General features: G+C 47.9%; 1 long non-coding RNA gene across 1 annotated transcript; it reads left to right on the top strand.

The window, feature by feature from the left end:
- Window positions 1-786: 786 nt before the first annotated feature.
- On the top strand, window positions 787-14,775 carry LOC119402156 (uncharacterized). Its single transcript, XR_007417160.1, has 2 exons — window positions 787-969; window positions 8,424-14,775. It is a non-coding gene; the product is annotated as an uncharacterized LOC119402156 (long non-coding RNA).
- The last annotated feature ends 7,358 nt before the right edge of the window (window positions 14,776-22,133 follow it).

Genomic DNA, 22,133 nt, shown 5'->3' with positions numbered 1-22,133 from the left:
TTGTGTCTACATTGTCACTGACTGCCATCTCTCCTCTCTCCCGCAGCGACGGGTCTGCGTCGTAGAGCCGCCATGTTGTCATTCAACGACGCCATCTTGTCCCTAGTCGGCTGCACCCTGTGCGCCCTCGCCGTGACCGTCTCGTCGTATCCTTCGAGTCCCGTCTACGGTCGTCTCCAGAGGAACGCGGCCTCCTACGCGGAGGGCCGGTACGCTCACTCGGACCCCAACTACTACGCGCTGCTGCGAAGCGACGTTCCCCTGGGTGCCCCGGCGTCCTCACCCGACTGGGGTCAGTTCTTGCCGGCTCCGTGGACTGGAGGAGTGGACGCCTACGCCGCGCCGTCCGTGGTCGTGCCTCCGGTCGTCCCGCAGTACGACGATTACGCGGATGAGTACGACTCCAGCGCCACGGGCATTCAGTTTCCGGCCGGGGCGTCACCGAACTTGGGCGGCTACGACTGGTACGAGGCTCAGGCACAAGCCGAACAACAGCAGCAACAGGAGGCGCAGTTGGAACAGCAGGAGATGCAGGAAGCGGCCGTCTTCAAGGACCTCCTTGCCAACTACCTGAGCAAGAAGTCGAGCGACTCCGCGGCACCCGCGAGGGACTCCGAGAAGAGGTCCGAGACGGCGAAGAAGTACACGGTGGCGTCCGTCGGCGCCCGGGCGAAGAGCACCACAGCTAAGCCTAACGTGGCGGTCCTGACCGCGCCCCGCGACAAGGGTGCCGCCGCTGCGGCTGTTGCGCGCGCGCCGTCTCTGTCGGTGACGTCATCTCCGGTGCCGCCGCCAACGGGCTCGTCATCGTCGGTGGTGGCCACCTCGGGGGCACATACGGTTCCGGTCAGCCAGGAGGGCGGGCAGAAAGAGTACGCCATGTTCCGGCCTGTGGGCACAGCCGAAAGCAGACGGCCAACGTTCTGGCGCGGGGGAGCCAAGCAAGCGAAAGAGGAAGCGGCTGCGACGGTAAGTCTGCTTTGCTTGTCATGAACTTGGTCACTATCATCATCATCATCTTGGTGTGCACTACGGGCCACAGGACCCCTGCTACCGTGTGCAGTTGCTTTCTTGAATGTGAGCAACACTTTTCTGTTTAAGAAACGCACGAATGGCACATTTGACGGCCATGATTCCGAGAAATACTATATACAGCATATGAGAACGTCTAGTAAGTACCTATATGTAAATAAATGACTTGTAGAAGGTATAAAAAGGCAGTTATGAATGCAACTATAGTTTGTGAGCTCTGCCACACATCAGCCGAAAAGGCTCCGTGGCGGCATATATTTGGACGCCATTCTTCGCAAAACAAAAGCGGCCTCTCTCGCTCTCTTTCACTTTCTATAGATTCATGAACATTAGGGGCACTACGTTTTAACCAACGAAATACTCTGTCATTTACTCATTTCATGCCATGTAAAAAGAACAAGGCTTTTCCGAGGGACATAACTGGAAGCCCATGTTCCACCGCAATTAAGTCAGTGTTACACTTCGCAGCTCTCATTTGAGGCGTTTTTTCTTGTCTTAATTAAAATTTCCTGCCGAATCTCGCGTTTTTTAATTTGTTTCAGCAGTCTTTGCATTGATCATACTTTAGCCGTCGAATTGCGCGCTGAAGTGCGCTTCACCTCAGTAAGTTTATGCAAGTGACAGTGTACCGTGTACCTTTACAGGCAATTAGTCACTAAACATTGCGGAAAGTTTTTTTGAGAGTACTCCAAAGCAATCTTACAGAGCGTTTGACAGTTCCGTTATTTAACTGAATATTTACGGCATAATAATTAGAGTTTTATGTCGTGTAATTTCTTTTTTGAAAAAAGGACACAATTTAAAGGCCTATGTGGCACTGCACTTCAACCAGTTTTACTCTTCTCAGCTGTAATTTGTGAAGTTATTAACGACCTCATTAACCTTTTTTTGCAAAAGCTCGCGTTCTCACGGTGTTTCAGCGGTTTTTTCAGCGATCAAATGTACTTCAGCTGCCGACTTGCGTGCCTAAGGTTTCTTCGCCTCAGTAAGCTTATGCTAGTGGCGAAGTGCTCCTTACAGGCAGTTAGTCGCTAAATGTTGCGAAAAGTTTGTCCTTATGAAGGATTGTTTACGACATATTTTATTGCCTTGCGGTGTGGGGGTATATTAGCGTGTTATTATACAATAATGGCTTATATCTTCCACGCAGACAAGCTACACCCTGAAGGCCTTTGCAAAAGCACGGAAATGTGTTAAGACCAAGCGAAAAGTCCACGCCTTGAGACGCGCTATTTCAAAAAAAAAAAAAAAAAAACACCGTTCCACTTGCGAATCGTGAGCCTCGAGGGAATCATGCAAACTGGCAAAAGCGAAGGGTGAAAGAGGCAGGCACCGTTGGACGGTATATTTTGCGTTAATTTCATAAAGCCAGAGAAACCATGTCGCTGTAATAACGTCACATAAAGAGTGGTCACGTAGCGCTCTTCCGTCAAGTACCTACGGTCGAATGAAGACATTTGTACATACCCATGCGTTGTACATATTTTGATTAATGTAACGACTAGGGAGTGAAAGGTTTTGTACATATTCAGCTGTCGTAAAAGAAATCTGGGACCTGAGTGCTTGCCCAAAAGCTTCAGGTGGGGCTAGTCACTACGACGTCGTTGAGTCTTCTGCGCTGCTTCCCGCAGAAAAAAAAAAGATTAAGAAAAGTGAGCACAAGTTATTTACACTTGTTTTAATGCAGCGAAGAGCGCCGCAAACCTGTGAAACCTGTCAATTGGAAGGTAAAAAAATGATACATATTCAAGTTCTACAAGTAGCGACTTTTGTGGTGGACGTTGGAGATTCTTAGACAGTCTAAATATATCGCGGCAGCTTGGTGGCGGTCAAAAAGGACTATGCTGCGTGTTCAATCAGTTCGCTGCAAAATGCTTACAACATAACATACTAGAAACAAAACATAACGGCCACAATACCTTTCATTGCTCTCAGTTCACTATCACACCTCCTTCGAGTTTACTTTTTATGCTTGCAAACTGATGAGTCACTAACTAGAATGCCTATGAGGCGCGAAATTGGAGGAGGACTAGTATAAGACGCGAACAAGTGCGGGTCTAATCTTAGTTCTTGTCTCCTAACACTTTCTAAGGTCTTCTAGTCTCTGCGTTTCAAATGCCTTCAAGTTGCCCGGCAGCAGATGTCATCACGCAGTACATTTAATCTAAACTTCAAGAGTGTAGAGAAAAAGTAGCGACTGTCCCTTTAATCAGGAAAGAAACGGGTGAAGAAGAAGCTCTGCTGCCTAGACCTACTCCCACCTCTCGGCCGACCCTAAAAGTGCTTCACGGCTTACTTTACAATAGATCTAAGGGCTAAAAAAAGACCGACGAGGCTGTTTCGAAACTGGTGGCGTAATGTGAGTGTCGAAACAGAGGACATCTTTAGCGTGTAGCCCCGTGAAATACTCGTCTCTAAAGTTTCCTTGTATCCACACCGTGGCAGACGAAGCTGCCGACAGCGCTGGAGAAATGCGTAGGCGCTGGAAGGTCCGAGCGCGTGGGCAGGCTGGCGAAAGAAATACGATGGTTAAGACTGGGCCTAGTAAAAAAAGGAAAGAAAAACGATAGCATCGACCCTTTCCACCCCACCCCGTAGGAAGAACGGGAAGGGGCCGTCTACGATTTAAGGGATGGAGAGGGCAGGAAGGAGAAAAAGGGATTTTCAGAGGAAGGGATGAGTGCAGGCGGCAGCCGCTGCGGGCGTGACGTCAGCAACGCCGACTTAGTGCGTCATAGCCGTGCGTCACCGCGAGCGCGGGCCAATAGGGAGGCGTCTCCATTCATGGTTTCTGCGAGACTCTCTCCGCTCTCTCTCCGATCCTTCCCGTTGTCCCTGAAAGCGAATACGAGCTGTTCCCTGCAAGGTCGTACGCCCGCTGCCGTTCAATGGACGTCAGTCTGACCACCCTCCTCCCCTCACCACGCCTGTCAAGAATACCGGGATAAAAGGGAGCGTCGCATGATTGAAGGAAGCTGGAAGGAGGGGAGTTTGAGGGAAGAACAACACTGGGAGTATTGTTTTGGGGAAACGGAGTTTTCTAAAATAGGGGCCCCGCTGTAGCGTTCGCACACGCATAGTTTCCCTTTTTTTGCGTAGCAGTGCCGGGCTTAACATGGGATCGTTTCAGTTTCGTGTTGTTTTCTCACCCCGTCGGGGCTTGTTGGAGTGGTGTTGTCCCGGAGGTTCGGAAGCGGGAAACAAAAGGCGAAATGGTTTGCCAGAACGAGCTCGCCACCCTTTCCCGTTCCGCAAAACCTCCTTTACCAGACTCTGCTCCTCGCTCTCCGGTATATCGACGTGCCGATGCTATTTCGGGAACGCGCCGGCGTTGCGTATTGCCAGCCTTGGAGGAAGGCCAGGCAGGCCCCAGCGATGCGGCAAGTAAACGTCGCTGTGATGTCTCGATCGGGAACTGAGTACATGGCCATCGCACCCCTCCCTCCCTTTTACCTCTAACGTCTTTCTTTCTTTCTTTCTTTCTTTCTTTCTTTCTTTCTTTCTTTCTTTCTTTCTTTCTTTCTTTCTTTCTTTCTTTCTTTCTTTCTTTCTTTCTTTCTTTCTTTCTTTCTTTCTTTCTTTCTTTCTTTCTTTCTTTAAGAACCGTTGCCAAATGAATCCAACAGACAGGGAAAGCATAGAGGACATTAACTGTGGTCTGTAACTGTAGTCTAGTAATTATGATGTCAAAATTACAACAACCCAATGAAATACATTACGTCACAATTACAACAGTACCGTTAAAGATATTACGTCATAATTACTACACTCCCGTTAAATATGACAGTCAGTGCCTCCTATGCTTTCCTTGGCCATATTGTCTGGTGGTGTAGTGCGAGGGTATTGGGTTTCCTCTGTTTTGTTCTTCCTGCCCATTCCTTTCTTCACCTTCCCCCTCCCCCGTGTAGGGTAGCAAACCGGGTGCAACCTGGTTAATCTCCCTGCTTTTCCTTTGCCTTTCCCTCTCTACTCTCTGTTGTATTCATTTGGCTGTGCCTACCAAAGAAACGAGCCCTTCTTCCTCATCTTAAATATCTTTTCTTAAGTACCATTACCATTACGAAGTACCAAGCCGAAAAAATTTCCCCTTTGAAGTACCATTACGTGCTTGCTGTATGGAGAGGAGAAGGGAGGAGGGGTGCAGCCCAGCAACATCACTCCATCACCGCGCCCTTTCCCATTCCCTCGTGTTCACCGGGACGCTTAAAGGAACATCGCTACGACTGAAAGCTTTTCGCTTCTATTCTCGTCCTCGCGACTTGCTAAGCGACGTCCATTTTGTTTTCGCTATCGTTCGTTTCCTCTTCTCGAATATCTTCGATTCCCACGAAGACGAAGGCCACGCTGCTGTCGCGTATAGATGACGACGACGACGACAATGACGTCCAAAAGGGCACACGCTTTCGAAACGCCGCCTCGCACTTTAAATAGCCTTCTATTGTTCGCTCGCGCGTGCGCGGGAAATCTCTCGCTCGCCGAACGTTCGGAGACGACGAATCGACGTTCGAGCCAGGCAAAAGAATGAGTTGTTCTTTTTTTTTAGTCGCAGTCACGCCTTCGCTGGTTCCTTTTATTCCCTTTATTTTTATGTGATCGCAGGCGTGCAGACTTTTGGCTATTCTTTTGGCTTATCTTTTGGCTATTCTCTGCGAGCGAAAGCTTGTCTCCCGTTGAAGCGAGGGTATAAGCGTGGAATGGCGGCGGCTTCTAAAGATAGCCCAGAGCTCCGAGTCGAAGTGAGCTCGCCATTGTAGAACCAAAAGAAAGGAAACCGTCTCGCCTTTTTTTTTCGTCTGTTGACCGGAGATAGGCCTATTTCCCGTCGTCTGCTTGCTCCGGTCCTTGGATATTCAACGCGCTGCGCCGGCTGTCCGTGGCACCGCTACAAACTTGCGTACAGGGCAGAGAAAGGCGGAAGGACAGAAAGAATGACATAGACGAGTGCCTTCGTCCTTGTCTGCGCTGTACGCAAGTTTGCAATGGAATACCAAATAGCCCATACACGAGCCCTGCTACAGTGCGTTGGAAACGGGGAGACTAAAGATAGCTACGCAGGAGCGTACGTGGTATGCTCGGCACAACGAGACGGAACATTGTCAATGACGAGAAAGAGGAACGTGTCGCGGTGTCGTTGCTGACTCCTCGAGTGCGTCTGCGCGCGCTGCACTCTGATCTCTGTTTTCGGAAGACGAATCAGAGGTCAAGACACGAGGGTTAGCTAAAAATATCCCCGGCCCCCCCTCCCCCCCGACTTTCGTATGAGGTACTTCTTTCCGTAACTAATTGATCGCGTGCGTCGAGATTACATTTGCAGTGAAAATGAAGTTGTCGCCTCATTGCAACATGCACTGTAGTGAAAAGTATGTTTTCTGTTTTGTTTTGCTAGCTGCGCGCCATTTCATGAACAGAAACAAACAGAAAAAATATTTCAGCAGCTATTTCGAAGCTTTGGCTTTCGGGATTTCAATACTAAAACAAGAAAAAGAAAGAATGAAAGACGTGTCCTTTTTTCTGCACTGTGCTATTTGTGTGTCAAAACAAAGTGGTGCAGCTCGGCTGCATATAGAAGATTCGATGTCCCTACACGTATTCGTGGAATAGGAGTCAACGTACGCGTACACCTGTTCTTTTCCACTCCATTAGATCGTGACTCCGATATGTAATATGGTTACACGCACGAAACCAACAAGAAAAAAAATTCCCGAGCCCGGCTTGTTTCTGAATAGCACCTGAATGGTATTATACCTAGCAACAGTGCTAGGCCTAATGGCGGCGCCGTTTATACCTCGTAGTCGTACAATATGCATTCCTCCTATATATGTGTACACACGATTGCATTTCCCGTGCGAGGCATGATTTACGACATCGCCCCTTCTATTCCCGAGAAAGGGAGGAAACAGTTTTTGGCAGTCAATTTCGCAACACGAGGTCTCGCCGGCGTCGCTAAGCCTAACCTGGGGCAGCCATGTTTCCCTCCCGTCTATTCGGGCCCATCAATATTGCACACGTGCGGGATCCTAGAACGATGCACTTCCAGCCGCTCGTTTTGCCAAATGGGGAGCTGCCGTGACGGCGCTATTTTGCGTGGCGCCATGGCGTGCCACACGCGACGACAGTCCTTGAGTTAGAGGCGGCGCCCTCCGCTTTGCCTCACCTGAATGCGGTCCGTTAGTACATCGGTACCGGTCTGAGATTAGCGTCTACTTGCGCCGCAATAAAGGAAACGCCAGGGGAGAGCGATTGGTCGGGCGTCGCCGCTACACACGCGTTCATAACAAGGGGAATACGAGGGATTTGTCCTTCTTTGTGAGCTTCGGTACTACGCTTTTTGTTCGGCAATGAGACTCTGAATTGAGGTGCTCTGGTAAAAACACAAAAGCCCTTGTAGCGGATTCGTGTTCAGGAAAACAAAATGATAGCTAGAGCAGTCAGACAGAAGTGCTGGATTCAAGGCTTTGAATACCGTTGTAGCCGTCGAAGTGCCGTTTGATTGCGGTGGCATGCTGTCGGTGATGATGAGGTTGAGGCACGTGGCAGTGTGGTTGAAACAAATGTAGATGCCCTCCTTTATTCCTGACAACACTTGTTTTTTGGAAGTGTCTTGTTTAAAAGTGCGTGCAATGCCGACCCTATTTTGCATAAATAATCCCGAACGACCGAATTCTAGAAGGGAAAAAAGAGGTTTCAATACAGCAGTCTCACTGTATGCTGATTTTGTTTTAAGGGTTTCTCTAAAGCCCATGTGTTGAATATTTAACGCAATTTGAGGACCGTCCACCGCTTACTTGTGCACACGTGGGCCTGAGTTAGACGTATTTTTTTCTGACATCTTTTTTTCACTCACTCACTCACTCACTCACTCACTCACTCACTCACTCACTCACTCACTCACTCACTCACTCACTCACTCACTCACTCACTCACTCACTCACTCACTCACTCACTCACTCACTCACTCACTCACTCACTCACTCACTCACTCACTCATCACTCACTCACTCACTCACTCACTCACTCACTCACTCACTCACTCACTCACTCACTCACTCACTCACTCACTCACTCACTCACTCACTCACTCTACGTCACTGAGGTTTCCAGACAATGCGCGTGATGACACCAATCGAGACACAAAAAGGATATTAGCATATGTTGCCTGCAGCAATCCTCCTCTTCAAAAGTTGAGAATGTGCACATGAATTTACGCGAGTTGTGCCCGAAGTGCACCTGAATGTATGCAAATTAGTACTCAAAATTTTTATTAAATGTATTTAGAGAGAGGTTCTGCATACACAGCATATTGCGCGCTTTGCTAGAGTTAGCCCCCCCCCCCAAAAAAAAACAAATAATTAAAAACATTTGCGCTTCTGTTTCTTCTTACTCTGCCGCAGCACGCCAAGGTGACAAGGTCCAGATTCGGCCGCTTTGCTGACGACAGCCTGACCGAGGAACTCGACCAACTGAAGTCGCAGTAGTCGAAACGCGAGCGCCACCACTTCCCGAGTGCCCGCAAGCGACGCGATGCCGGCCTTTCCAAAACTGAGGCAGCCCACTGAATATCCCGTCATAGCAGGCAACAACCTATGGCAAGAGAAGACCAACAGCTACATCGATGTGGTCTATTTCACCATCAAGCCATGCCATGTATGTTGTATCTAATATCGCGTGCCAAGTGAGCTGCAGTTGGCGATGATGAGCCTTTCTCATTTTGTATAACTCAAAAGGACGTTCACATAGGGCAGCAAATTAGTTTGTGCGCCCGCCTCGCTACCTTGAGCGTGACATGCGCCTTGTGTCTTGTATAAGGTGATACTGTTTTAAGGTGTTCCATGCACTGGGCACATATTTCAATGCTTAGAGTGGGCATTTGTACAGGTACGAAGAAAAGTATGTCGGTAGCTTTATCGTGATCAGCGCTTTAAGTTAAGGTACTACTTGTATTTTTTGAGCACTTGTTCCGGGATGAAACTGTGCTTTGTGTTATCTCAGTGATAACACTCGAATACGCGTGGCAATACTGCTTGATTGTGACATTGTTCGAAAAATCTTGTTATCTTGAAAGCACTGTTTTATTGTGATACTTGGAGACTCATTCTGAGATGATCAGTTACGTATCTTGCTACAAACTGCGTTCACATTTGTTATTATGCGAAATTGTTCTACTTCTAAAAAAAGTGTGTTAAGTTGAACTGTGAAGTAATCTCACAATAGAATGAGCGGAACACTCAATCAATGAGAACGCAACCTTTCATAAGTGTGAGCTGCCCTTCAAGAGGATTTTACAGGGGATAGACTTTTCGAGAACCTTGCGTTACAATGTGCAGTCGTCAGATCTCGAAAGAAGCTAAAAATCTGGCTCCTAAGGTCCAGTATTGGACATCAGTGAACAGGAGGCATCGACAGATCGTGTGTTCAGTTTGGTGCGCATTTTTCAATGCATTTCATTCTAATGTGTGAGCAGAGAAATTGTAATATACCTACATAAACCATGGGGGAGGTCTGTCTCTTCACGCATGTCGAGATAAATGCGCAAAACAGGGCAAACTCAAGCACGAAAGCAAAACTAACTGATCCAAACGCCCTTTCCGCCTAATGACATACACGTATGATGTCTGATCGATGTGTAGTCTGCTCTTAGGCATATCGCATTCTAAAATGTATCTTTAGGAGTTTAAATTAGGTCATTGTCCCTAAGAGAAGACCAGCAAATTCATGCAACAATGCACCCGGGTTTCTTTGAAGGCGTTAGCGTTTCAATTAGTGCTTACGACGTAGCGTGTGGTGTTCCTGCCAGTTCAATTGACGCGGAATGCGATTAAGCGAACGGCATTTTAAGAGACTTCTTATCAAGACGCAACTCCCCTCGCTAGATTACCTCAGCGTGCTTTTTTCGCGGACTTCAACATGCACAGATAAAGTGCGTTTCGAGTGCATTTCAAAACCAATTGTCTCGCCTAAATGACATTGTCGCCCATTCGAAGTTCCTTTAATTTTGGATTCAAGTCATAACACTTTGTAGAGGGATGTCAGTGACATGTCATTATAAGCTAGAAGGGCCAAAGAAGGGGTGTAGTTGGCTCTGCATAGTTTGCACATGCTACGCGCTGTTTGAACACTAAGAACACTAAGAAAGACGTACTACGTTTTTTTTGTGCGTATTTCTTAGTGTTCAAACAGCACGTCGCCTGTGCCATTGATAGGACTCAAACCATTTTGGATAGAATTTTGTTGTGCCAAACGACACTTGGAGACGAGCAATTTGTGCGGCTATGTTCATTAACGATGTGTTCACTTCTGCGTCGCGTTTTGTTCGTCTCAGAGGGATAATGAGCTTGGGATCTTAAGACGGTACTTTGCGAATGCATTTCGATGAAGGTGTTAGAAAACAATTAGATAGCGGTGCGCCGGCGTTCTACCGTCGCTCGACGTCAAAACAACCTTAGCGTAGGCGTAAGTAGCATTTACGCGATCCCCGTGTGAGTGTACAGTGACCAAGCTTGCGGGTGTCATTTCGGTTCCCGCTCCCTGTTTGCCTCCTCGAGCTATCAAAGTCTCACTGTTTGAATATTCAGTATACATATATATTTACTGTAACGCTCTCGTAGAAGTTCCTAGTTGTGTTTCACAAAATGGCAGCTTTGAGAAAAGAAAGCAAGATAGCGCTTATTTTTCTAAATCAGTAAAAATGGAAAAGAAGCAAGTAACGAAGGAGCGCTCAAGAACTTTAGAGCAGGTGACCAAGTGTTCGCCCCTTCACAGCACTAACATGTAGACAGAGTTTGGCTTTCGCGTCCTCGTCGATTTTATGCGATTTGTTTCCTTTGATGCTTGTAGATAAGCTCTGTGTACTTCCTCGTTACTTAACGGTGCCTCGCGCACTCCGAAGATATGATATCTATAAAATAGGTCAATTCAAGTGTGACATTATCGCATCGTCACAGGTGCTCCCTCTGTCTGCTTGATCACGTGGCTAGCCCCTTTTTATGAACACGAATGAATCTTCTCACGTAGCCGCTTTGAACTTGTTCAGGCTGTCGTTACTTGCTTCGATAACTGCGGTAGTCAGGCGATGAAAAAAAGTATAAAGCAGATAAAGGTTGTGCCGTTGCATTTCGCGGAGAGCTTGACTGTTATATCGACGTTGTCTAGTCGCCGATGAAGATCTCGCGAAGAGTCACTGTGTTTTTAAGTCAGTCTTTATGTTATTTGGGTGTACAGTCGTCAGCAGGCATAACTAGAACTCTCCGCAGCCAGTCCTGAAACGGTGTGATTGACACCAGCGCCGCGTAGTTTTAGGTTCTGTTGCCGAGATGTTACCAATGCATTCCGACATGCTATCGAAGCATACCGAGGTATCGTCTCGGCAACAGCGTCCAGCGCTTCGTGGCTGGCATCAGTCAAACCAGTCCAGGCCACGCTGCGGAACGTTGGAGTTAAGCTTGCTGAGGACAGTACATATCGTGACGGTATGGTGCGATTGCGACGCATTCATTGAAGCATGGTTAATGTCTTCCTGAAAGAGATTACGGTATAGCGGGCTATAAAGATTGAAGAATCTTGGTGCTTAATTAAGACAAACTTAACCGCAAACATCCTTCTTAGAGTTCCTCAGGGTAAGTGTAATGGGTCGGTGTTCCGTATTTTAGAAGGATATATAGACTATCCAAGCCAGTCCCCGGACTGTCCCAAGTGAGTGTACAGAACAGATTAGAGTTGGCATCTAGAAAACTAAGGTTGTTGTAATACATCGACATCCTGTGCACGGATACGTCACGACAACTGCGTAGTAATAACAGAACTGGCGATAGCTACCGTAGCTGAAGCAGACAATTAGGGTTGTCAGTATATGTTGTCCCTTCGTGTTACTGGACACAGCTCATTATTAGTGCAGGTTCGAACTTGCGGTGATAAAATTAACAGGTTGTCAGGAGTGTTTCCAAACAATCTCGCTGCACCATGAATGCCATCCCGTACGTTTTCATCCTCTCTACGATACCCACCGCCTTTTCCTTAGAGACAAAAGTGAGACGCTGTGGCAGCCTCATCAAAGACAGTACCCAGGCGTAATCTATAGGCCGAGTCTGTCACCCCCCAGGTGATACTGTAAATAGGCATGTATATTGTCTGTGTATCCTGCATTTATCCGAAAACGCGCACGTTGATCTTGTTGAGATTGTTCATGTACATTACCAAGAGTGTGAGCAGATCCACTGTCTCAATCGGCGTTGCTTACGGTTCAAGACGCTGAACCACCTAGACTGCTCGTGTTATTCCGTAAACTGCAAGAAGTTTACGGACAAGATCGCAGTATATGGAAAAAGGCTTATGCGGTCCGTTGTGCCGCAGTTTGTGGAGCAGCCCAGCGCGTGTGTTTCAAACTAAGGTTGTCGCGTTGAGAAATGACGCCTTCTTTTTTTTTTGTCTCCGTGTCTGTGCTCTGTCGGTCGTGTAAACAGGCGCAAAGGTTGTGTACAATGTCGGTCGCATTCACGTTTCACTATTAGAGGGTAGTTTCCAGTGCCGCGTCAGAGTGTTGTATAGTTCGGTGTATGTTTAAATATGCGTGTTGAAAAACTAAACACACGAGGGTGAATAAACGCCCACAACTCTGATAAAGAGTCTCTAGTACCGTCGCAGCGCTATCATTGTGTGTTATAGAGTGGGGTGCCCCGTTTGATTCATATCTAAAGGCTCAAAATATTTTTCTCTTGGTGTCTATACGCGTGTATATATGTGTGTATGTGTGCTCGTTTGCATCCGAGCCTGCCCATCTTGAGAGATGTAAATGTAGACAGCGAGAAAAATTGTTAAACCCCGAAGCCCTCACGAGATCGCTGCAAGAGGAAGCAAGACAGTCGTTATGTGCTTAGCGTAACAATGTAACAGATCCATCTGGCTGGCGTTCCACGATTGAAATTTACTTAGTATGGCTAGAAAATACGGACACAAAAGGGGTTACAAGGCAAGCACTTGCACAATGAGCCTGCGAAACAAGGCTGAGGAAATGCTTGACGAGGATTACCTATATTGGCTAACCACGGCTGCTGTTCAGCGTAGTACTGTATTGCTTCTACCGGATGTTCAACTCATATGCATATTTGAAGAATACTAGGATTCTGCTTGAATTATTAGTATAAAGCATCACGAGGGTTTCCATTCCCTGGAATTTCACAACCATGCAAGAAAAAAGAACAGGACATTTTTTTAGACATACAATAACGAAGTATTTGATTTACAAAACAGTGACAGTTAGATGAAGAATTCATTAAGCATGTGACAATTTGGCTTACTGTCAAAAGATTCTCAGCATAAAATAGCTAGGGAACTAACTTGGGTTGTTTCCGCTACTTCAAGACCGATCAAAAGTGTCCCACCATCCAAGGTGTCCGGTTCTCAAACGATTGCTGTAATGAATGACGTGTCCCTCCTTTTTTTTGTCAGGGCTAGGTAATCAGTAAAAACTTTGGCTCATCACCCGGTAGGCTCTTTTCTAAGTATGGTTACACGTGTACCAAATGAAATATGCTCTTGCAGCGTACCGCTGGCTGCCCTGTCTTGCCTCCCAAACCTGCAAGCGCTCCTTATCGCAAAAGCCCAAAATTTTAAGACCCGTAAAGCACCAATTTTCGATTTCCCAGCGTGAAACTGTCTTGACCCGACTTGGCTTCCGTCGACTAGCGAGAAATCCGATTGACTTCATTCTCGTCGACGACTCATCTGAGGACGGTGTGATATAGATGTGCTTATCTCTCTGTGTCTATACGTCTTCTTTCTCTCTTTTCTCGGGCGAGTTCTCTATTTCGACGTCTTTTCGCGTTCAGATACAGGCGATTGTAAATTCCACCAAGGTGTGTTCACGGAACCACAATCTTTGCCTCTTCTCGACTCGCACGAGAAGATGTGTGAATACATGTTATCTCCCCCATTCTTCTAGCGTTAGTCAACCGCTCGACTTTTGACAGCTCCCGGATTGGTTTGGCTGCTTTAGGGCGTCTGTCTCTGTGCATAGTGTAAACCAGGGCTTCGGAGTGGATGAAGCGCTGCTAAACTGTTCAAGTCGAAAAGATTTGTGGCTCAAATTTCAAGCTGCATTGTCTGTTTGCCAATGGCAGCGTGTAATCTTTATAGTGAGCAATCTATGTAGTTTTTATCAAATTTCGAAGCAGGCATTCGTACGTTTTGCCCTACGCCATGGCCCCACGGCTACAAAACGAGGCCTGTCGATTGTTCCACCAATCATGCAACCAAGCTATGGTCATTTAATGTTATCTATTCAGTCATCTAACCTGTAGTGATTAGAAGTTGTCCGCTGGAATCTAGATTGACAAATTAAGTACAGTGAATTGGTGTAAAATACAAAGCTTTCCTATTTGACGTCGATAACGTACAGCTCAAGCACCCCAGTTCAATTTATTGACGCCACTTATTCGTGCAGATAACTCTCACTCCGCAGCCCTGGTATCTAAGCGGTTATTTCGCAATCTTGTGCACTATCTTAGAGTGTAGATATGTGAAAAAAAAACGTTACCCAAGATTTCCTTAAGATACCGTGCCTGCATGCATATAAAATCTCACCACGTTGTACCGAAGAAGCCCTTTGGAATCTTTCTCTGTACATTTTTTTTCGCATCAAGCCCTGTAGAAGAGTGTACCTGGGATGTGTTCCCGCAGGTGTGCTGTACCTACCGAACCATTTGTACATAAATCGAGGAATTATTTTCAATAAAAAATGTCACACACGTAGAGTGCTTGTTGTTGGCCTGTCTCTTACTAGGACCAATACTACTAGAAGTGTTGGTGTGCGTTTCCATACCGTAGAATTATTATTATTATTATTATTATTATTATTATTATTATTATTATTATTATTATTATTATTATTATTATTATTATTTGGTTTGGATACATGGAAAACACGAAGAGACAGAGGAAATAGGGAGGGAACAGGCTGACAACTGCCACCTAAAAAGGCACAACGACTGCCTGCTCCTTCGGGAAGAGGAAACCCAGAGGAAAGCAAGACGGGGGGGGGGGGGGAGAGGGAACGAAATAGGAAAGAAAAAAAGACAAACAACACAGACATAAACACAAATAAGTAGTCACATGGAAAAATGTCTATAAACGCGAGGCCAAATCGGTGTTGTTTAAGAAAGTTAGTAGGGCTCGATTGGCCCGATCACGGTGCGCAGCACAACCTCCAGTGAACAGGGAATCAAGGTTCGTACACTTAAAATCAATAAGTCCATATTCCTTGACGAGCAGCGCTCGCTGCATAACGAATGCGGGACACCAAAAAAGTATGTGTTCTAGTGCCTCACAGGAGCCACACGACGTACATAACGGACTGTCCACACGTCCTTGACGGTGTAATACCGTAGAAAGCACAGATAGCGGAACTTAGAGTCACCGTCACGTGCGACAGTCACGTTACCTGAACAGAAACGTCACGCGTGACGTGAGTGGTAGAGCGTGAAAGCGATGTCCATTGTGGTTCGGGCAATACTGATGCTGGCAAAGTAGCGAGAACCGTGAAGCGACACTGCATCAGCTACTCTCTCTCCCTGTCACATGAGCCAAGCACTGACAGCAACGAAACAACGATACCTATACAATTCCAGACAGAACTTTTCCCTTTAATTGAAATTTTGGCTGTGGCACGACGCGATTACATCGCATATAATAGGACTCAGTGAGGTTAGGAGGACAAATGAAGTCTTTAAAGGGGCCCTGCAACACTTTTCGAGCATGCTCAAAAAGCGCTGCCGATCGGTAGTCGAGGCTCTCGAGAACACGCGAGCCAAATATTATAGCGATGCGCACGGCCTGGAATTTACAATAAATTCTCAAAGTCAGCTGAAAATCGCTCCCTCTTCTCTCGACAAATGATGTATTAGTCGCAAAATATGACGCGATTGTCGGCAGTTCCACCATTGGCTGATGTTATAATCACGATAACACCCTCATTATTACTTTCGTTGTTAATTTTGAGTTCAATAAGTAGATAATATGTACGTTTATATTATGTTATCGCGTTAAAAACACCGAACAAACATTAATATTAGCACTTCCGGTCTCACCGACAGCTCGTCTGCTCGTAGTTGCGTGGTTCCGTTTTCTTCGCCATGCGCAGTGCCGAAAACGTGAATATTTCTGTGCTTTTGACCATCGCCGGTTGCCGTTGAGAGTGGCAGCCGTTCGAGTGTTGCCTCGTCAGCTGAGAACTGCATCGTCGGCACGTTCTCACGACCGACCGAGGCACGGGCGCAGCGTGTCTCCGATAACAATGCTGGCGTCCGGTAATGGCGGCGCTTCGGGGTCGTCTGCCAGTGCCGTCTTACGAGGCGGTGTATCGGAGTACGGGCCGAAACCGATCTCAGCTGTCATTCGTTCCAAACGAGCGCGCACGTTTGCTTCCATGGTTGGCAGAGTGATGAGAACACTACGGCGTTCGAGGTGCACACCCAACATTACCAAACCGACGCGCAGTTTTCAAGCACGCACGATACACAGCGCGATCGACTCCGCTCGACGAGAACGACGCAAGCCGACCGGAAGTGGCGGCACAGACCACGTGGTTGCGCCGAGACGCCAGAGAGAAAAAAATGAAAAAAATGCCGCCGGCGCTGACGTCGCCTCCTCGCACCTCCGCCCTCCCTCCCTCCCCTCACGCCGCGCGCAGCTTTCCGCGCGCTCGCTGCGTTGAGCTGAGAGAGAAAGCTGCGGAACGTGATCTCTATAATTTGGTAACACCACTTAGACTTGACGGATTCGAAAAATTTTTGCGGCATATGACTCGTGAAGAGTCATACGTCAATAATGAGACTATTCCAATATAATTAAGAAAGGTGTTGCAGGGCCCCTTTAAAGTGCTAAGGAATGGGCGCACCCTATGCTATCATGCAGGCCCGTAGCCCCCACCCCTGGCTACGTAGCCCGTAGCCAGGGAGGGGGCAGCCCCTAGCCGCCCCCCCCCCCCCCCTGGCTACGGGCCTGCTATCATGACTTAGTAGATAGTAGAGAACGAGGAGTGGGATCATCGGAGCAGCTACCCTCCCGACGACCCGTAGCCCCGCAGGTTAAAGGCGAGGCAGTCAAGTACTGGCGCGGCCATGCGAAAGACAGAACGGTTACGAATGGTGAAATTCTCACGCATTACCGTAGGGCAAGACTGAAGTACCCGCCCCGTGATATGTCACTAAATAAGCACCGATCGACAACATCGCGACTGTTACAGACACGCACATTCCCCACACCCTCACTATTTAGTCGTATGTACTCGGATGTTTGCACCCCGCACTGCAAAGCTTGCGGGGCGCCTCGCGTCGACCTCGGCCACATATCTGGGCATGTCTCGCAGCGACACACACCATTAAACACTGCACCAACCGTATATTCAAGAACGTACATAACCACGCTCCATGCAGTGGGAGGCTATGCTGCTCAGTGCGTGCCCGGAGGATCAACTCTGGGCAGTCCGGTTGGCCGAAGACGTCGCCGTGGCGAAGACGTCGGCAAACCTAGAACCAACGCAACACCATGGACCCTGCTGGGCGGCCTGGAGTTACGGATGTCCTGGACTCTTGACGGCAACGCCACGCCGAAACTTTCCCTTTCATTCAAATTTTTGCGGTGGTGGGACGCCACACGTGACGTCTCTGCTCAGCTCACGTGACTCTCCCGTATGTGACCGCGACCGCAAGTTCCGCTGTTAAGGCTTTTTAGGATATGGAAACACGCCCCGAACGCACACTCACCCACATATATGTAGCCACCTGACTTCTGCGGCACTACAACGTGTGTTTTTTTTTCTTCGCCTGTCGCCTATTATCTGGCCTTGTGGCCGGTTTGAAGAAACGAAGAAGAAATAGAACCGAGCGTTTTAATGTGGATGGAGGGGATCGGCCGAATAGTTGAGTATGTGCCATGAGGAGAGGACAACAACAGCAATAACAACAACTACAACAACGAAATGGATGGCAGCAGTTTTGTGCTATGTGGGCGTGCTTCCCAGCTTCGCCCGCTTTTTGGCCGAACAATGCTGAGCAAGTGGCCATCGACGGTGACCCCAAGCTAAACCTTCACCGACCAATAGTGAGGTAGGGGAGAACAGCCGGTGCGTGTTGGGACAGTTCTCGAACCAAGTCAACCGCAGAGCCGTCCAATTCGCGCCACCCGTGCCGTGCCCGCATTAGCGCGCTGCTCCATGCGTGGACTAGTGCCGCTTAAGCTCGACCCCAGCCAGTCGTGCCGGCACGTGTTTTAAAGACGATATTAAAGACGATAGTCTTTCTTGGGGAACTTAAACGCAGAAATTTTGGTCTGTCTTTCTGTTTGTCGGCACGTCACTCGATTCAGCCACCCGGCCAAAGTTGAACCACTTGCTTACCGCCCACCCATCTTGAACTGGTACGGCTGTTCCTACATGTGAACGTTGTCGATCAAAAAGTAAATATTACGCATATCTGAGGCGCAACATCATTACGTAAGTATTAGATGGTGTGTTCCTTTAATAGAAAATACATAGATACGCAATTTTAAAGACCCTAGTTTCTTAAGCTGCGCTGAAAATGCGACTGCACTGAAACTTGTCTTCCTCCCTGCCGTCTGCACAAGCTCATGTTGTGTTTCGGTTTCGGTTCAGTATTGCATTGTACGAATGACAGGGGGCGCCGCTCTGGCATTCCTGTTTTACCCAGGCGACGTGTAAATAAGAGAGCTTGTGGAGAGTACTCGTTGAGTGCGGACGTTTCTTCTCCTTCGGCGCATCGCGCCAAACCGCGTGTTCGGGCTGGCCGGCGTCCCCGCCGGTTGCGTTGGTCACCGCCGGTCTTCACCTGCCGCTGCGCCGGGTCTACCAGCCCGCAACACAGCACTCATGTTTCCCGACGTATTGCCAGATGGCGTCCATATCTCACGCACCGCCTCTTCTATCGTCTTTAGACGACATTTGCAGGGAAGCACGCAGATACGCGGCCAATTTTTTTCCCGTTCTAGTGTGGCCCATACCCTACCGAACTGCAGTTTCGACTGCTCGTCCTGGGGTATCGCAAATAAGGATTCCGTGGCTTGATGCCTGTTTTCAAGGGCCTTGGTGTTTCTCTCAGAAGGAACAGGGTTTGGGCGCGTTGGCTGATCAAGCAGAATACGTAGCGCAGAAACAAACAACGCAGGACAAGAAGAAGACGGGGCGAGCTTTAACTTTCAGCCAAAAAATTAGCGCTAGCCCCGTCGTCTCCTTGTCCTGTGTTCATTTCTGCGCGATGTACTCTACATCGGTGTTATGCTGGGACCGAATCGAAGGGTGCAAACTACGTCGTTGGACATGCCGTTCCGCTACTGGATGTGCCCGTGCTACACAGGGCGCCATGCGGTCTCTGCGACAAACGGGCTCCGGATGAAAAGACTTCATTGGCCCTGCACGCCAGCCGATTCTGCACCTTACGCAAAGGGAACCGGAGAGAGGACGTCCGCCGCTACCTGAAGCAATTGACAGCGAATGGTCATGGCCAATGTTTCAAAGCGAACCTGGTCGTGCTCTAGCGAACGCCAAAGATTGACTTTACGTGGACCAACAACACTTGCGAACGTGTTTTATTGGTTTCAGGAGTATTTTATAGAATTTTAATAATTGACATCGTTTTATACGTTATCTTATAGGTCAAATTATACCTTGTATACGGTTTATATGATTTTATGCGTTTTAATCAATTTGATACGTCGAAATCACTACCAGTGCGTAAATTCAGGCTGAAATAAACAGCTACGAGAACTGTAGAGTCATAAACGCTTTGCGTCTGTTTGAGTTGTTCAAATGTCATGCGCATTCTACAAGCGCGCAATCTTTGGCGGCCAGATTTGCAGCGACATGGCGCGGTTATCTGGAGCAATAGCTCAATGAAGTCGGAATAGTAAAAAAAAAAGAAAGTGATGTCGCGATTCAATCGATGAGCGCTGCAAATGTAACTGCAACATATTCAGTGAAGTACTACTTCCCGCTAAATTTTTTTCGGGCTGAGTATTCGAACTCAGGCTTCCTTACGCATTCACCTAAAACGACTCGAAGGTGAGAGCCATCCGGTGTGGCTACTTCGCTGTCATCAAAGCTTCAGAAGTCACGTGTGTAATTAATTGCTGAGGCACGCTTTAGTGGTGGAGTCCGGCTAAATTTCAACCACCTTGGATTATTTACTGTTAACCTGAATCTAAGCACACGCGCGTTACTTGCATTTAAATCTGCAGTTTCGACCCCATCAAAACGCGGCTTCCGTGCCCGAGAATGGAACACGGGCCCTCGAGCTAGGTCACGTGAGTGGCTGCGTCGTATTTGTCTCTGATGCTGTTTTCGCGAAACTGTCTATTTCTCCGGCTTCGCGAGAACTCGGGTGCTATTCTGGACACTGTCGAATTCCGCCATCTTGCAAATTTCGCAATGGCAGCTTCTGAAGCCAATCGGAGAGGCCGTCGCAGCCATCCGGGCCACTCAGGCTCGACCAATCGCAGAATTCGACAACCCTGGCGGAATTTTACAATGTCCAGAATAGCGGGGCTGGAATGAGACTGAAGATGGCCGCTGTCCGCTTAGCAGTCTATATTATCGTCTATGGTGAGCATTGGAATAGACACACAGCGTCTCCACGCGTAGAGTCGGGAGCGTTCAATATAGCGTGCGAGCGCGCGTAGGACAGAAAAAAAGCCGGCAGATCTCACGCATTGTGGGAATCGATGTAATGCGATGCAGCCAGCAAAGAGCTGCATACATCGTCTTGTATGTCATTGAGGAAAATGCGTGTCATGGTTTTAATGTTAACTCCTATTATTTATGTTCGTCACACAGTAACGTCGCGCAATACCAACTTCGGGGTCGATCAAGCTAGCGAAACGGCCGCCAGCGCGCCAAGATCGTGGCACGTAAGTCATGCAGTACATGACATGCGTGTCATGATTTTCATGTTAACTCGTGTTTTTATGTTCGCCACACAGTCACGTCGCGCAATACCAATTTCGGGGTAGAGCAAGCTAGCGAAATGGCCGCCAGCGCTCCATGAGCGTGGCACGTAAGTCATGCTGTACATGACATGCGTGTCATGATTATCATGTTAACTCGTGTTATTTATGTTCGCTACACAGTCACGTCACGAGATACCAATTTTGGTGTATATAAATCTAGCGAAACCGCCGCCAGCGCCCCATGACCGTGGCGCGTAAGTCATGCTGTACATGACATGCGTGTCATGATTTTCATGTTAACTCGTGTTATTTATGTTCGTTACACAGGCACGTCACGCAATACCAATTTCGGGGTAGATCAAGCTAGCGAAACCGCCGCCAGCGCCCCATGAGCGTGGCACGTAAGTCATGCTGTACATGACATGCGTGTCATGATTTTCGTGTTAACTCGTGTTATGTTCGTTGCACAGTCACGTCACAAGATACCACTTTTGATCTATATAAATCTAGCGAAACCGCCGCCAGCGCCCCATGAGCGTGGCACGTAAGTCATGCTGTACATGACATGCGTGTCATGATTGTCATGTTAACTCGTGTTTTTATGTTCGTCACAGAGTCACGTCGCGCAATACCAATTTCGGGGTAGATCAAGCTTGCGAAACGGCCGCCAGCGCTCCATGAGCGTGGCACGGAAGTCATGCTGTACATGACATGCGTGTCATGATTTTCATGCTAACTGGAGTTTTTATGTTCGTCACACAGTCACGTCGCGCAATACCAATTTCGGGGTAGATCAAGCTAGCGAAACTGCCGCCAGCGCTCCATGAGCGTGGCACGTAAGTCATGCTGTACATGACATGCGTGTCATGATTTTCATGTTAACTCGTGTTATTTATGTTCATTACACAGTCACGTCACAAGATACCAATTTTGGTGTATATCAAACTAGCGAAACGGCCGCCAGCGCACCATGAGCGTAGCATGTAAATCATGCTGTACATGACATGCGTGTCATGATTTTCATGTTAACTCGTGTTATTTATGTTCGTTACACAGGCACGTCACGCAATACCAATTTCGGGGTAGATCAAGCTAGCGAAACCGCCGCCAGCGCCCCATGAGCGTGGTACGTAAGTCATGCTGTACATGACATG

The sequence above is a fragment of the Rhipicephalus sanguineus genome, chromosome 8 (genome assembly GCF_013339695.2).
Source record: "Rhipicephalus sanguineus isolate Rsan-2018 chromosome 8, BIME_Rsan_1.4, whole genome shotgun sequence".
In the NCBI taxonomy this organism is placed as follows: Eukaryota; Metazoa; Arthropoda; class Arachnida; order Ixodida; family Ixodidae; genus Rhipicephalus; species Rhipicephalus sanguineus.
This window is presented reverse-complemented; position numbering and strand designations above follow the sequence as displayed.